Here is a 12,030-nt window from a genome sequence, read left to right on the forward strand (position 1 = left end):
AAGGGAGGGAGAAGGGAACAGGGAGGGGATGTGGGTGGGGTCTCTGCAGTTGCTGACCAATCAAGTCTGGGAAAGGAGGCCAGAGAAAAAGAGATTTATTCCAACTGTCCAGGAAAGAAAACTTCAGGAACTCCATCTCCTCCCCCAACCCCAGCGCTGCCCTTTCTTCTCAAGTCGGCAGCCAGTCGCTCTCCTGTAGACAGCTGCCTTGAAGGAAGCCCTTCTAGATGTGCCTGTATGTCAAGAACCAGACATTGGGAGGGCCCAGGGCCCCCAGCCCATGGGGCATCATGCTGGCTGTGGCAAAAAAAGAATAGGTGCTGCCCCTGTGCATCTCATCACAAACAGGTTGTATGAGGACACTCCAGGCTCTGGAAGATCTGAGGTGCCTCCACCATGCACTGTCATACTTGTTGCCTATGGTCTCAACAAGGAATGGAGAGAGGGTGAGGACTCTGGCCAGACTGGGAGGGAGGGTCCCTTAGTATGACCGGGCAGGGCCTCTGGGTGGGGTCAGGACGGAGGGGCTCATTGATGGCACTAGGCTTTGCTGAGATGGAGGACCCCTTTGGTGGCAGTCTGTAGGATCAGGGCGGGACAGTCTTTTGGTAGCATCGTGCAGGGTCTCTTCACAGACATAGTACACAACATCTACTTGTCACCAGCATGGGCTGGTTTCTTTGCAGGAGTAGTATGGCAGGTCCCATTGGTGCCATCCCCAGAGTGTGCAGGCTCCTGGGAGAAATGTCCTGTTGGCAGCATATAGTCTTCAAGGGAGAGACCCCATAATGCTGGGCTAGAGCCCTGAGCCTGAATAGAATGGAGGTTCCTAGATTCATAGATGCTAGGGTCAGAAGGGAACTCAACAGATCATTGAGTTCGACCCCCTGCCTGGGTGGCCAATTCTGTGGTTGCATGAGCTGGGGGATGGGAAATTGGACTCACTGGCATGAAAAACACCTAGATACCTGCTACTAGCCAGAGGTGGAAATAAAAGAGGTTAAAGTTTGGGTCATAGGGAGTAGCTAGGTGGGGCTATGTGTGGGGGCATTGTGTTTGATGCACACCTCATGCATCTGAAGCCCCAGGTGGGGGTGGAGGATGTTTGCCAGTAGTAGGGCTACATTTGTTTCATGAATGACTCATGGATTTGGAATTGATTTGGCTGACTTGACTTGGAACGTGAACAATTTTCTTTAAAAAACAAAAACCTGCCCCCTGCCCCCCATCTGGCTAGAAGGTGTCTGATCAATTTGAGATCCCACTTCCTCCTAGGTGTTGGAAAGGAGAATGTCTGGATCTCTTTGATCACCTCCAGGGGTTGTGAGGGGAATGGCTTCTACCACCATAGTCCCTTCCTTGTTGCCTTGCTCTGCAGCATGTCCCCTGTACATAACTCCAGTGCAGTCTCTGCTGCTTCTTCTGCTTGAGAAAGTGAGGGACAGCTTCCCAATGGAAAGGGATGAAGTGTCACCATCCAGCCTGCAGACAGTGGGGCTCTGTGCCTCTGCAGGTACTCAGAGATTTTCCAAGTAGCAGCATGGTAGTTGACTTGCTTCTGGAGGATTTCACTGCTATAGCTGTTATTTGTAAAACCTTCATTTTCTCCCATACTTTGGAAAACCCGCTGGTGGTGCCATGTGTGTTCTGGGGCAGAGGTGGGGAGGAGTGGTTTCCTAGTGGCACCTTGCCACTACTACTCTTACAGAAGCACCAAGGCCCAGCTAAGGGCAAGGATAATCTTGGGGCTACAGCACAGTGTGAGGAATTGGGTTCTGCTCCTGGCTCTGCCACAGAGGGGTAAACTCTCCAGCCTCAGTTTCCCCATCTGTGCAATGGGGATAATATCTTTTCTTGCCACTGAGGAAACCAGAATAATTAGGGCAACATTTCTGGATTCAGAGCATATGTTTTCATAGTGCATATTATTGGAATGGTAAACTTACCAGCCCTGTAAATTCCAGGGCGGCAGGGAGTGATATCTGGGAGACCTCTTCTCCCTATCAGAGCAGTTGCTTTATCTGCAGCTGCAAGAGAGGTGGGATAGGTCTTCCTAAAAGTTCTCATGCGTATAAGTAATATAATACCCCTCCTTGCCCTCATGCATCTCCTGCAGCCTGCATGCACTCTCCTACTTAGCTTTGGATAGATGGCTACCTCTACCCCAGCCCCCAGTATGATCTCAGGGGGGAGGGGAAACTCCCTTCACTCCTTCCCATGCTAGCTGTTCTGGGGAGAGCTGATTCCAGATGAGTGGCAGTCATCTTTGCTTGGGAAAGCAGGACAAATCTCTTTCAGATGGGGGTGGGAGCACACTCTCTGCTGGGAGGGCTGCAGGGACTCCACTCCTTTGCTCTTCAGCTCTCCATCCCATCCTGCACTGCATTCTCTGCACTCCAGGGTAGGATGAACCATTTCCAAGAAAGTGCATGGAAATCCCCCTTGCTGTTCTGCAGCCAGGCCACCTGGTGTTATGATTTCATCCTATCACATTAGCTGAGTAGGGTTGGGTAGGATAAGAGGCTTCCAAGGACTTGCAGGCTGCTGCAAGCAGAGGTGTTGGTGAGTCACTTGGGGGTTGATGTGAATCAGAACTGAACCCAGGCCCTGCCCGGTGTTGGGAGTGCTGAGCTGTGAAGAATACCAGCGTCCTGAAATAAAGACCCTGCTTGTTTGATCCACAGGTGTAAGCATAAGGGTGTCCAGCAAGGGCAATGTGTAGAGGGTGCATGCAGGTGCACATGCACCCCCTGAGCACGGCAGTGCACCCCCTACAAAAAGACCAGCAGCGTCTGCCAGCCTTGGTTGGTGCTTGCCTCCCCAGCCCTGCTGCCGACAGTGCTGGTAGCATCTGCAGGAGCTTACCCGCTTACCACTGCCACGCTCCCCCAGCCGCCAGGGGCATGAGTCATTCATGGTGTCCAGCTTCCCGTATGGGCCATTATAAGCCACCTCCATAAACTCCTTCCCTCCATCTAAAGCCACCTGGAACATGGAGATAATGATCTTTGCTTTCCCCTCGTTCCTTTGTCTCTCTTGGTTATTGAAATGGCAAACTCTTTGGAGCAGAGATCGTTTCTAACTATGTGTCTATTCAGCACTGATCTCCAGGGGGCTTTCTGAGAGCTACTATAATACATCAATAATCAATAAAGGCATTGCTACCATGCTCTTCACTGTCACAATCAAGCAGCCCTGCAGTTCCTTTTGGAGACCCCATCATTTAGAATCATCTCATTGCCTGTGAGAATGTTGTGGGAGACCGTATCAAAGCCTTGCTAAAATCAACATATATCACATTCACTGGTCTCCCTACATTCACAGAGCCAGTTATCTCATTATAGAAGGCAATCAGGTTGGTCAGACATGACTTGCCCTTGGTGAATCCATGCAGACTATTCCTAATCACCTTCTTCTCCTCCAAGTGCTTAGCAATGGATTCCTTGAGGATCTGCTCCATGATTTTTCCAGTGACTGAGGTGAGGCTGACTGGTCTGTAGTTCCCTGGATCCTCCTTTTTCCCTTTTGTATATTATCTATGTTTGTCCTTTTCCAATTATCCAGGACGTCTCCTGATCGCCAGGAGTATTCAAAGATGATGGCCAGTGGCTTTGCAGTCACATCAGCCCACTCCCTCATCGTCATCCTCAGGTGCATCCCATCCAGTCCCATGGATTTGTATATGTCCAGATTTTCTAGATAGTCCCTAACCTGTTCTTTTGCCACTTGGCTGCTCACCTCCTCACCAAGCAACTGTGCTGTCTGGTGTGGTAGTCTGGGAGCTGACCTTCCTTGTGAAGACTGAGGTGAAAAAGGAATTAAGCACTTCAGCCTTTTCTGCATCCTCTGTTACAAGGTTGCTTCCCCCATTCATTAAGGGACCCACACTTTCCTTGATCCTCCTCCTGATGTGTCAGAATGTCAGGCTCTTTACCAACACAGTCCCTACCCAGACTATTGTGGTGGTATGATCTACTGTGCTGCTGAGAGACAGGAGGTAGAGATGTGCCGCATGACTGAGTAGCGGAGCTGAGAGCTGGTTCTACCTGCTTCGCTCTGCATAAAAGTTCACTGTGGTTCCCTGTCTACAGGCTGAGGGGGTGTGGGTGCTGCCTGTCATAATTGGGGGTTTGAAGGAGGACAGGGAGTAGCACCTGATCAGGAACAGGATTCTGCTTATTCTTTTCTCTAGTGGCCAAAGATTGCTGGGTGTGTGATAGCTGCTGCTTCCCAGTTTGGGGAATGACAGTCTTCCAAGGCCTGGTACTCATTGTCTCTCTACAGTGCAGTATAGGGTGCTTTGAGATCCTTTAGGCCAGGGGTGGGCAATCATTTTGGGCAGAGGGCCGCTTACTGAGTTTTGGCAAGCCATCGAGGGCCGCATGATAGGCAGCCAGGGGCAGATAAATATTAATTTTCTAAATTTTTTAGGGGCCCTGTGGGCCAGATAGAATAGCCTGGTGGGCTGCATCCGGCCCCTGGGCTGCATTTTGCCCACCCCTGCTTTAGGCTGACAAGTGCTCATAAAAGGCAGATTCAATTCATTGGTGTCATTTTTAGCATCAGGACTCTCTGAGATACCCCTTCTCTCTTCCCCTGCCTCCTCACTTCGGCCCACCAGCCCTCTCCTCCATACATGTCCAAGGCCCCTTCTATACATTACATGTATTACACAATTACCTGGTTAACCATGCAATTTGTTTAGATCGGCTACACATGCAAATGATCTATCATGCCTTAAGAAGGTCCAACCAGCTATATAGAGCTGGAAAATATGTAATATAATTTCATAGCTGTTTCTATCAGACTTTAATTTGCAAGTATAGCAGGGTCTGTGCCCCTGGAGCTGGGACCCCCATCAGCTGATGGGGATCCCAGCTGCAGGGGTGCACCATGCACTGCTATGGCTGGGAATCCTATCAGCTGATGAAACTCCTAGCCAAGGGAGCACCCTACAACTGGTCACCTTGCCAGCTGCAGGACTTGCAGCTGCAGGAGCTTGCTACAAGTATGTGGGTGCCAGGGGAGCCCTGGGATACTCCTCCTGCCGGGATATCACCAGCAATAAAATGTGATGATGCTAGATCTCACAGTCACATTTCCTGCCATGCACATGTGGATCCAGCATCAGATCCTATCATGCCTTTGAATGTCTGGAGGGGCCACAGGAGCCAGGCAGGGTGGTAGCATAAGCCAGTCAGTGTGCACAACCACACTAATAGGGTGGTAGGGTGCACTGCATGAGTGTGATAAAGGGTTGCCAAGAAGTGTCTGCTGAGTGAGGGACCCTTTGCCTTGCTGACTGGTTCAGCCTGGGCTGCTCCTGGGTTCTGTAGCTGCATCCATGCAGGAGTGGAGCCAGATGTTGCTGCACTTTCATCCTGGAAAGTCATTTGGGCTGGAGGGGAGTGGATGGAAGAAGAGTGGGGGGGCGGCGGGGATGTCCAGTTCAGCACACAAGAAGCAGATATCCTGTTGCTGCCCAGGGTCCCCGGCTCATGTTTCCTCATTAACTGGGAGCGCCGTTCATTTGCGGGCGACTTCCAGATGTTTCCATTCTCCTCACAGCGGCTGTGAGGTCACATACCACACAGGCTGGGAATGACTGCTGGCATCTGGGTGGAGACAGCCCCCTGCCAGGAGAGGAGGGGAGGGGGCCTCTCCTTCCACACCCTGCTGAGGATTATTTTGCTCCCCTCTCCCATCCAGATGCCAGCTCTTTCTCCCTGTCTCCTGAGCCCCTGGTGCTTGCCTCTCTTGTGTGTCTCACAGAGCTAGTTGGGGGTTGGAGGGGAGAAGGAAAGGAAGCTGACCTATGACCTTCTGACCCCCCCCCCCCCCCTTCCAGCTTTTCTGAGCACCATGGAGCTTTTAAAAAATAAGACTGGGAGCAAAGGAGGCTTTTCAGGGGTGACTCCGGAGCAGGGGGGTGACCGGATGCCCTCAGCCTCTTGCTCCATTGCGCACCTTTTCCACTTGCACGTGTGACCTCCAGTCTAAAGGCAGCGTGGCCAAGAGGGCTCTAAGCTCACTCCACCTTGGGGCTAGAGACATCTCCAGTCACCACCTCTGCTATGTGGCTCCTCACTGTCCCCACAGAGTGGCAGGTCTGCGAGGGAAAGCCAGAAGGGCTGCAAACATTTGTGGTGACCTGCTTTCACCCTGCTCCTGAGGTTCCTCTGCATGGAGACATGAGTAATGGGTCTAGCAGGTTTTCTTCTGCTCATGTTTAAGCTGCTACTCCAAAGGACATACAGAGCTAGGTCTGGAGGATATGCTCCTCAGACCTCCACCTGGGCCTCCAGATCTGTCAGGGAGGGAAGAGATCTGCCCCTTTCCTGCCTGGCACGGCCTGATCTGCTCTGTGTTCTGGGAGGGGGATGAATTGGTGCAAGGGTGGCATGGCAGGCCGCGTGGCTGGCTTAGCTCCTGTGTGCATGGCTCTCATAGGGGGGCAGTACTTGCTGGGGACCCCCTCTTTCTCCAGTCCCAAGCTCCTGGGGCCTGTGAATAGCAGAAGCCCAAGAAATTCTAGAGCTTTGTTTTCCTGTTTTCTTCCTGTTCCCAGACCGTTGAGCTTTTGGCCACGTTCCTCTTGTGGCCAGAGGGTTAGTGGGGGAGGGGGTGCCTCTCCCTTGGGAGCCAGCAAGACTGGCTGAGAACTGCGGGTCTCGCTGTCTGCCAAGTGCCAGGAGAGGGATGCATTCCCAGGCTCGCTGACTGTCTCTCCTGGCCCGCGCCAGCCCCAAATGTTTTATCACTCTCTTTTCCTCCCCCGCCTGTCTTTCCTCTGGCTTCCTAAGATCCCTGCCTGCATGGCAGAGGGAAATGCGCCCTGCTGTTTGTGTGACTGCTGTGGTGGGGTGGGAGCATGAAGGCAGAGAGGGGATATCTGTGGAGCTGAAGGAGGAAAGGGGGGAGAAGTGTTGAGAAGAGGGAATGGAAAGTCCTTGCTAAGTGCATTGCCTCCCTTTTCAGGGTGGGGTTAGATCTGTACTGGGGAGGGAGGGTTGTCGTGGTGTCGTATAAACCGGAGACAGATCGGGAACAGCTGCCGGGGGCCTGGAAACACTTCTGGAATTCCAGGCACCGGGAAAGGATTTCCCCCTCCTTCTTCTCATACCGAAACCCTCAAATCCCGTTTAATTCTCTGGTTCCTTTCCACAGACTCTTGGGGGGCGGGGAGGGACAGAGGGGGTCTCAGATATCAGTTTTCTTTCTTGAAGGAGCTAGTGTAGCACTAATGTGTATGGGGTGGGGAGTACTTCTGAGTCCATTTCCCTTTCCCAACCACATTCCCTCAGTTGAAGATGGTGGGGGGCGGGAGGGGGGTGGCGGCGTGGGTTTGCACATCTGCAGGAGTTTAAAGTCTGTCTGTCGGCTGGAGGAAGGGAGAGGGGGGCGCTTTGGGGGTGGGAATAAGGGAGACCACAAGGATAGGAGGGACAAAGAGGGTGGGGTGGAAAATGAGGGAGCAAGAGAGGTGGGGAAGGGGCAGTGATTGTGGGGAGAAGGGTGTTGAGAAGAGGGGGCAAGATGGGGAGAGGAGGAAGGGGAAGAAGAGAGGAGACTGGGAGGCGCAGAGAGCAAGGGCTGTACAGGCTGAGGGGGACAGAGTGGGAGCCTGGAGGTGAGATGGGTGGAGAGAGAGATGTGTGTGTGGCGAGGGGAGCCTGGCCCAGACAAGGAGAGGAAGTGGAGGAGGCCTGACAGCGTCAGGGGAGGCTAGGCCTGCATGACTATTTTATGCTGACTGCTCCGCCTGCCCTTACAGCTTGTATATTTTTGGCCCAGGGAGGGAGGTGAGGCAGCTAAAAATAGGGGTCTCCACGCCCCTTTCCCCAAGGCGGGTGCCTGCGGGGGTGCTGTGGAGTCCAGAGGAGGGGAGCAGGCCCGGTCTCCTCCCCAAGCTGTCTGGTCCTGCCTTTGTTTGCATCTCAGCCCCACAGGGACAGGAAGAGGCCTCGGGGCTGGGAAACAATGGCTCATTCTCTCAGCGTCAGCGCCTGGCGAGCCGCGATAGGGAAGCGGGAGGGTGGCCAGCAGGCGGGCATGGCCTCTGACCGCCTCTCTCCAGCCATGGGACACGGGCTGTGCAGAGGGGAGGGGGACTGCAAGCACAGCTGTGGCTGAGACCTGGCGAAACTCAGCCCCAGATCATGCTCCACACTCCTGTCCTCAGATGTACCCTGGAGCTTTGGGCTTCGGGTCTGTGAACATACTGCTGGTTAGCAGACATGGGGCTAGTAGGTGCCACCGTGGTGGCCTGCCTTGGGCCAGCAGAGGGTAGGCTGTGAATGCAGACGGGTGTGGGACCCTACCCATGCGGTGGGTAAGGGCATGATACAACATTCGCTCTGTGTTGCGTATTCCACCCAACCTAGCAGGCATGCATGCCCCCTCCTGGTTTACAGGGACCTACCTATCCTCAATAGCTAAGGGCTCATCTCCCCATGAAGTGCCTGTAGCCCAGCATGAGAGAGAGTACTCCTTGCTGGGGTCAGGGGTGCACTTGCACTCTATCCCTCGGCTGCGTCCTGGGGTCTCTTTGCTTTCAGACCCAAATAGGTGTGAGTGCCTCCAGCAGATGCTACAAAGGGACATTTCCACACTCCCTTCTGGATCCTGTTCTCTTTCAATGTCACCTCCAACCACCATGGCCTGCTGGGAACATGCTCTGCTGGCAGTAGGGGGGCATTGGGCAGGGTAGATATATACTGTATAGATGAATTCAGGGATGTCAACCATACAGCCAGCAAGCCAAATCTGGCCTGCAGAATGAGGTCATCTGGCCTGCGGACTTTTGCTCCACTCTGGCTGCAATGGGGGACCTTCTTATGGTGGCAGCCAAGTGCTTGGGCAAGACCCATGGTGCTGGAGTCCTCTGGCAGCACTGCAGCTTGTTCCTGTGGTGGCCACCAAGTGCCTGGGAGGCCAGGCCTCTTCCCAATGGGTCCTGGGCCAGCCAGAGTGGGTGTCATGTATGCTGTATCCAGCATGAGGGGATGGGGGGCTGTGGGCCTGATATGGCATGTGAGGATGGCCCCATGCCATTCATCAGGCCCATGGACTGGTCCCTCACCACTTATCCAGCTGACAGGGCCAGGCAAGTTTGACACCCCTAGAATGACTAAATAAGATATACATAAAGCACAAGCTCTCATGAACTCGAGTTAGGGAAGCCTCTCTGCTCTCTCCACTGATTCCTGGGGGAACCCATTCCCTCCATACTGCACCCTAAGCCCAGTCTTGATGTGTGTGTGTGTGTGTGTGTGTGTGTGTGTGTGAGTGGGGGTGGGCATGGGCGTGGGGGGGATAAAACTTCTTCCCACATTCAGTCCTGGGGACTCTCTCTCCTCATGTGTACCCATACCCCAGCTTGGGGCAGACTGTCTCCCACATTCCCACTCTTCATTTCCTTCTGGGCCCCACTGGGATCTCTCAGGTTGGTCTGTGCCAGGCTGGCTTTGACAGGCCTGAGAATTGCCTAAATGGCCCCCAAGATCCGGGCAGGGAGCCCATGTGCCTGGCAGTGTTTCTCCAGGCATGGCCAGTGAGGGTTAAAAGGGTGCGCTGCTAGCACCTCAGCTGTGGAGAGGCTGGCTGGCTTAGTGGGGTGGGAGGAGGGATGGCCCCTCCCCATGGTCCCTTCTCAAGGTCTCTGCCGTGTGGGGCTGCGTGCCTGCCAGTGCCTCTTGTTTACTCAGCCTGGAAAGGACACATCCAAGGTCTCTGCAGACTGCACTTTCCCACATGGAGCAGCGCCCTGCTGCATTCCAGGGGAGAGGGGAAAGTGCCGCAGAGGAATGCGAGGAGGTGTCGACTGGGCGTCTAGCCCTTTCCTGGCATTTGGCTTCCTATGCCAGGCACCAGGGAGAGGGTGCCCCACCTGGTTTGTCCTGGCACTGGGTACACAGGAAGTGGCATGGATCCAGGTGGGAGTGAGGAGCCTGGGACTGTGGGGGGCTGTGGGCTCAGCTGGACTTGTCTACAGCTGCAGAAAAGCTACTGCAAGGCTGGCCTGGCCTTGACTTTTCTCCTCCCTTCTCAGTGTCAGTGCTTTGCACTGCCCTAGAGGTGAGCCAGGTTCCACTCCTGGAGCTTTACTCCATAGGGTCCAGGAGGCCTGTGGGCACATGATTGTTTGCCCAGAGGCTTAGTCCTCCATGATGACTCATACCTAGCTTCCTTGGGTAGGGGGACTGGCAGGACCTGCCTTTGGGGCTGACTCTCTGCACTGCCATGTAGGAGATCCAGCTTCTTGGGGGCAGGTCTCGTTCCTTCCCCCTATGGCAAAGCACAGAGAGCCAAGGGTTAACTGTTTTGGTCTCTGCACAGACTGTTAGAGCCAAAGACAATCCAGGCTTGCAGGAGGAGGAATTGAGCTCCTCCCTTGTGGGCACCCTCTGTGGCTTTCTAGGCACCGGCGCGCACGCCCTCACTGACAGCCGCCAAGCCCTGCGCTGGCCTGGATACCTTTGGTTTTAGGAGGGAACACCACAGAGCTTTTTAAAATTAAGCCTGGGAGCAAAGGAGGCTTTTCAGGGGTGGTTCTGGGGCAGGGGGTGACCAGATGCGCTCACCCTCTTGCTTTGCTACGGACCTTTTCCACTTGCATGTGTGACCTCCAGTCTAAAGGCAGCGTGGCCAAAAGGGCTCTAAGCTCACACCACCTTAGGGCTAGAGACATCTCCAGTCACCACCTCTGCTATGTGGCTCCTCACTGTCCCCGCAGAGAGGCAGGTCTGCGAGGGAAAGCCAGAAGGGCTGCAAAAGTTTGTGATGACCTGCTTTCACCCTGCTCCTGAGGTTCCTCTGCATGGAGACATGGGGCCCCTGAACTTTTCCCTTGCGCTTACAATAAGGGGCCTGGTCGCCCTGTTAAAGACTACAGGAAATGTGGAGCCAGGGGTTAGGGGGCAGCTAGCAGCCCCTCCCCTGGGGTCAGGCATGCAGAAAACAGGGCTTGTTGAACTGTGAAAAGGGGAAGAGAGCCAGAGAGATCCAGGCTCTTCCTGTTTATGTGACTAACAGACCCCCAAGTAGTGGGGGTGGGGAAGGAGTTTGAGAGCTTATTGCTTTCTGTCAGTCTCCAGTCTGTCTGGACAGGTTGGAGCAGGGATAAGGTAGGATGCTACTCCTGCACTGAGGAGACTGGCCTTTTAACTTCTAGGGACAGGGGCATGGGGCGTGTGTGTGCCAGGCTGATATTACAAGTCCCCGGGGCTGGGACCTAGATTCAGTAGACACAGGGAGGCTCTGCTAGCCCCACTTGGGAGCTGAGGCACAAATCCTGCTGTGCAACAGGGCTTTGGATTTGATCTGCCTCTTGTTTTGTTTGTCTGTGCTGAATGTGATCTTGTCTCTGTCCTTGGCTGGCATTGGTCTCTGTGGGATGGCCTGGGGGGCGGATATATTGGCTCGGGACACAGGAATGAGGAACCCTGGGAATGGTCAGGAATGTAGGAGTTGAATATTTAGAGGAACTACACAAATAACATCAAGTTAGCAACAAGACCTTCAAAGCTGAAACTCGGTGGCAGCCCAAAGACCTTCAAGAACACCTACATTATCTGGTGTCACTTCCCAAGCAGCAGCTAGGGCAAGGGAGACGAGCATGAAGACTGAATAAAAAGTAATAGTACCAGATTATCATGTCTGTAACCTGAGCACTATTTCTGGTTTATGTCAAAAGTGTAACGAGTATGGTAGGTCTCAGCTTAAGTTGCCCCTTTGTGTGGATGGCATGTTACTCTTCTTATCAGCAAGGGAGTTGTCTCTGTTCTGAAGGGGGCTAGATCTAGGATAGCATAGGCAAGGCGAGGCAGGGTGTGTGCACAGATACCCAAGACTGTAATAAAGTTGCCAGCAGATTAAGAGCAATGGGGAATGGCAGAGCCACGTGGAAGATGCTTAACCAGACATTAGTCTGCATTCCACCATTGAATGCATAAGTCTGCTCTTTCAAGCCCTTTACTTTCATGACTGTCCAAACTGTCATCGCCCTTACAGAGGAAAAAACAAATAAGA

Source organism: Alligator mississippiensis, chromosome 4 (genome assembly GCF_030867095.1).
Source record: "Alligator mississippiensis isolate rAllMis1 chromosome 4, rAllMis1, whole genome shotgun sequence".
Classification (NCBI taxonomy): domain Eukaryota; kingdom Metazoa; phylum Chordata; order Crocodylia; family Alligatoridae; genus Alligator; species Alligator mississippiensis.